General features: G+C 36.2%; 1 protein-coding gene across 5 annotated transcripts in view; it reads left to right on the top strand.

The window, feature by feature from the left end:
* Nucleotides 1-6,000, top strand: part of tns2a (tensin 2a) — a 164,882-nt gene that overhangs the window by 106,307 nt on the left and 52,575 nt on the right. The gene's annotated exons all lie outside the window — the stretch shown is intronic.

A 6,000-nucleotide genomic window follows, 5' to 3' on the forward strand; every position in this document is an offset into this window, starting at 1 on the left:
CTAATTTTGAAACATAGTTTATCTTCAATTTCAACTCTTTAAAATTCAAAATTCTACCGAAAAAAAAGAGAAAAACAAGCTAATTTGATTCTTTTTGGAAAAAATAAAAAATAATAATTTATGGAACATCATTAGTCATTTTTCCTGATTAAGATTAATTTTGATGACATGTTTTAAATAGGTTAAAATCCAATCTGCACTTTGTTAGAATATATAACAAATTGGACCAAGCTATATTTCTAACAAAGACAAATCATTATTTCTTCTAGATTTTCCAGAACAAAAATTGTAAAAGAAATTTAAAAGACTTTGAAATAAGATTTAAATTTGATTCTACAGATTTGCCAGAATATTTTTTCTAAATTTTAATCATAAGTTTGAAGAAATATTTCACAAATATTCTTTGTCGAAAAAACAGAAGCATTGTGAAGATTTTTTTTTTTTTTTTTAATGTTTTGCAAACGTATTAAAAGTAAAAAAACAACAAAAAATTGTACATAAGCATATGTACAGTCTTAGGTCAATATATAAAATGATGTTGCATTGCAGGGGTGGTACTCAGTTCCACTGAGGGCCACATTGCAGTTAAGAGGGCCCCGTGTAACAAGTACATCATTTATGAATATTAATGTGTAAGAATTCACCTGCTGATGTTATAAAATGAACTGCTGTGCATTTGATTATTATATTTGTATTATATACACTGTAAAAAAATAGATTTTTCAGTAAAAAGAACAAAACACAAAATTTACGAAGTTTTTTCCAGCATATTAACGTACACTAAAAAACAGTACTATAGTTTTTTTTACTGTAAAATCCTGGCAACTGAGCTGCCAGTTTCTTTTATTGTAACATCTATTGTTGTATTGTTGTACAGTACAATTTGATGAATAACTCGCTTTGATGTAACTCAAGCAGATATTTAGTTTTAATTTGAAAAAGTTTGAAGTTAATGATATTATATCCATCCCATCCATCCATTTTCTACCGCTTATTCCCTTTCGGGGTCGCGGGGGGCGCTGGCGCCTATCTCAGCTACAATCGGGCGGAAGGCGGGGTACACCCTGGACAAGTCGCCACCTCATCGCAGGGCCAACACAGATAGACAGACAACATTCACAATCACATTCACACACTAGGGCCAATTTAGTGTTGCCAATCAACCTATCCCCAGGTGCATGTCTTTGGAAGTGGGAGGAAGCCGGAGTACCCGGAGGGAACCCACGCATTCACGGGGAGAACATGCAAACTCCACACAGATGTGTTGCATAATTAAATGATATAGTTTAAAATATACTCAATAGCATGAAATACATAAATTTCTGTCTATGACCATGAAAATATTACATTTAGAAAATGATAAAATGCTTCATTGACTCGTATTATTTCAGGGCTTTTGCAGGCCAAATCAGGACATGACACCTGTGGGGTGTTGTGTGTAGAATTTTGAGGACATTCTTAATTTTTTTTTTTAATTCTGGAATAAGGACAAAATATAATAAAATGTGCTAAATGTGAGATGCTGTGAATACTTTCTGGATGCACTGTATGTACAGTATGTTCATCTGGATGCACTGTATGTACAGTATGTTCATCTGGATGCACTGTATGTACAGTATGTTCATCTGGATGCACTGTATGTACAGTATGTACATCTGGATGCACTGTATGTACAGTATGTTCATCTGGATGCACTGTATGTACAGTATGTACATCTGGATGCACTGTATGTACAGTATGTTCATCTGGATGCACTGTATGTGCAGTATGTTCATCTGGATGCACTGTATGTGCAGTATGTTAATATGGATGCACTGTATGTACAGTATGTACATCTGGATGCACTTTATGTACAGTATGTTCATCTGGATGCACTTTATGTACAGTATGTTCATCTGGATGCACTGTATGTACAGTATGTTCATCTGGATGCACTGTATGTACAGTATGTTCATCTGGATGCACTGTATGTACAGTATGTTCATCTGGATGCACTGTATGTACAGTATGTACATCTGGATGCACTGTATGTACAGTATGTTCATCTGGATGCACTGTATGTACAGTATGTTCATCTGGATGCACTGTATGTACAGTATGTTCATCTGGATGCACTGTATGTACAGTATGTTCATCTGGATGCACTGTACGTACAGTATGTACATCTGGATGCACTTTATGTACAGTATGTTCATCTGGATGCACTGTATGTACAGTATGTTCATCTGGATGCACTGTATGTACAGTATGTTCATCTGGATGCACTGTATGTACAGTATGTTCATCTGGATGCCCTGTATGTACAGTATGTTCATCTGGATGCACTGTATGTACAGTATGTACATCTGGATGCACTGTATGTACAGTATGTTCATCTGGATGCACTGTATGTACAGTATGTTCATCTGGATGCACTGCATGTACAGTATGTACATCTTGATGCACTATATGTACAGTATGTTCATCTGGATGCACTGTACGTACAGTATGTACATCTGGATGCACTGTATGTACAGTATGTTCATCTGGATGCACTGTACGTACAGTATGTACATCTGGATGCACTGTATGTACAGTATGTACATCTGGATGCACTGTATGTACAGTATGTTCATCTGGATGCACTTTATGTACAGTATGTTCATCTGGATGCACTTTATGTACAGTATGTTCATCTGGATGCACTTTATGTACAGTATGTTCATCTGGATGCACTGTATGTACAGTATGTTCATCTGGATGCACTGTATGTACAGTATGTTCATCTGGATGCACTGTATGTACAGTATGTTCATCTGGATGCACTGTATGTACAGTATGTTCATCTGGATGCACTGTATGTACAGTATGTACATCTGGATGCACTGTATGTACAGTATGTACATCTGGATGCACTGTATGTACAGTATGTACATCTGGATGCACTGTATGTACAGTATGTTCATCTGGATGCACTGTATGTACAGTATGTTCATCTGGATGCACTGTATGTACAGTATGTTCATCTGGATGCACTGTACGTACATTATGTACATCTGGATGCACTGTATGTACAGTATGTACATCTGGATGCACTGTATGTACAGTATGTACATCTGGATGCACTTTATGTACAGTATGTTCATCTGGATGCACTGCATGTACAGTATGTACATCTTGATGCACTGTATGTACAGTATGTTCATCTGGATGCACTGTATGTACAGTATGTTCATCTGGATGCACTGTATGTACAGTATGTTCATCTGGATGCACTGTATGTACAGTATGTTCATCTGGATGCACTGTATGTACAGTATGTTTATCTGGATGCACTGTATGTACAGTATGTTCATCTGGATGCACTGTATGTACAGTATGTTCATCTGGATGCACTGCATGTACAGTATGTACATCTTGATGCACTATATGTACAGTATGTTCATCTGGATGCACTGTACGTACAGTATGTACATCTGGATGCACTGTATGTACAGTATGTTCATCTGGATGCACTGTACGTACAGTATGTACATCTGGATGCACTGTATGTACAGTATGTACATCTTGATGCACTGTATGTACAGTATGTACATCTGGATGCACTGTACGTACAGTATGTACATCTGGATGCACTGTATGTACAGTATGTTCATCTGGATGCACTGTACGTACAGTATGTACATCTGGATGCACTTTATATACAGTGCAGTAGAATAAACATCACATGATGCAAACAGGAAGTCAGGATTTTAACGGTTTTCGGTCAGCGGGAATTTCAAGGCTACAATCATAAAAGACTTGCTGTCATTGCGGCTAAAAAGGAGGAAGAAGAAGGAGAAGGAGAAGGAGAAGGAGAAGTCCTCCATTGAGAGAAACACTCCTGCCTGACCAGCTTTTATTTGTGCTCACTGTGAAGTGATGCAGCCCACTTCCTGATGTCCGGGGGGGGGGGGTGGGGGGGGGGGGGGGGGTCACATTAGGAATTTGATGCTGGAATGTTCCTGGAATGCGTCACGATGTTTGGAAGAAAACATCACGGGGGAGAGCTGGATCATTAGAGCTCGGGTGATCAAGGACCGACCTAATTTCCTCAAATGTTCCTGGGACTACAAATGCCAAACACAATCACCATGACTACACCTTCCAACTTTCATTGTTGTCTAAATGTCAAAGACTTCCTTGTGGTCTACAGAACATGTCATGGTGCTTCTTTGCTCTAAATGTTGCATACATGATGTTTTACACATCTTCAAGTCCATTTCTGACAGTCGCTACAGGATGCACCGTTTTGTGGGCGGGCTTATTTACGTGCCTCCACTTCGACAGCGTCATTTTTGTTGTAGCCGTGTAGCGTGCAAGGACGGAAGTGGAAGAAGTGCCAAAAGATGGCGCTAACTGTTTTAGTGACATTCAGACTTTACTTCCATCCATAACGGAGCAGCATCTCCTCATCCGGAAACAACAAAAAGGCTGCAAATATGTCCCGTGAAAAACTGTCCCACCGGAAGTCTCTAATAACTAAAGTTCCTGGGGTGAATAATGTCAACTCACTACTTTGGTATGTTTTAGCGCTTTCATGGCAAGTTTACTGACGGATATAAGTAAGAACTTTACGCTACTTCAGGGGTCACCAACCTTTTTGATATCAAGAACTACTTCTTGGGTACTGATTAATGCCAAGGGCTACCAGTTTGATACACACTTCAATAAATTGCCAGAAATAGTCAATTTGCTCAATTTACCTTTAACTCTATGTTTTTATTAATAATTAATGATATTTATCTTTGTGGAAACACTGACGATCTTACTGATTTCTCACAATAAATATATTTAGAAACAGATAAATATATATAAAAAAAAAGTAATTCCGTCGTACATTTTTTTTCCTTTTACAGAACGATTTTTGTAGGGAATAAATGATGAAAAAACACTTAATTGAAGGGTTTAAAAGAGGAGAAAACACGAAAAAAATTAAAATAAAATTTTGAAACATAGTCTATTTTCAATTTCGACTCTTTAAAATTCAAAATTCAATCGAAAAAAAGAAGAGAAAAACTAGCTAATTCGAATATTCTTAAAAAATTAAAAAAATAATTTATGTAACATCATTAGTAACTTTTCCAGATTAATAATAATTTTGTAATTTTGATGACATGTTTTAAATATGTTAAAATCCAATCTGCACTTTGTTAGAATATATAACAAATTGGACCAAGCTATATTTCTAACAAAGACAAATCATTGTTTATTCTACATTTTCCAGAACAAACATTTTAAAAGAAATTCAAAAGACTTTGAAATAAGATTTAAATTTGATTCAACAGATTTTCTAGATCCGCCAGAATAATTTTTTGGAATTTTAATCATAAGTTTGAAGAAATATTTCACAAATGTTCTTTGTCGAAAAAACAGAAGCTAAAATGAGGAACTAAATCAAAATGTATTTATTATTCTTACAATAAAAAAATCATTTTACTTGAACATTGATTTAAATTGTCAGGAAAGAAGAGGAAGGAATTTAAAAGGTAAAAAGGTATATGTGTTTAAAAATCCTAAAATCATTAAGGTTGTATTTTTTCTCCAAAATTGTCTTTCTGAAAGTTATAAGAAGCAAAGTTAAAAAAATAAATGAATTTATTCAAACAAGTGAAGACCAAGTCTTTAAAATATTTTCTTGTATGTTCAAATTCTATTTGAGTTTTGTCTCTCTTAGAATTAAAAAATGTCCAGCAAAGTGAGACCAGCTTGCTAGTAAATAAATACAATTTAAAAAATAGAGGCAGCTCACTGGTAAGTGCTGCTATTTGAGCTATTTTTAGAACAGGCCAGCGGGCGACTCATCTGGTCCTTACGGGCGACCTGGTCTTGGTGACCCGTGGTCTAACTGTTGAACTAGCTGAGCCGCTCCTTTTTTCCTCCACATTGAACCGTGCGGCTTATAAGACGGCGCGGTTATCTTGTGTACTTTTCTTGGTGCACTTTCTCATGCACTCTGAATGATTATTACCTTATTGAATA

Source organism: Nerophis ophidion, linkage group LG06 (genome assembly GCF_033978795.1).
Source record: "Nerophis ophidion isolate RoL-2023_Sa linkage group LG06, RoL_Noph_v1.0, whole genome shotgun sequence".
NCBI classification, from domain to species: Eukaryota; Metazoa; Chordata; class Actinopteri; order Syngnathiformes; family Syngnathidae; genus Nerophis; species Nerophis ophidion.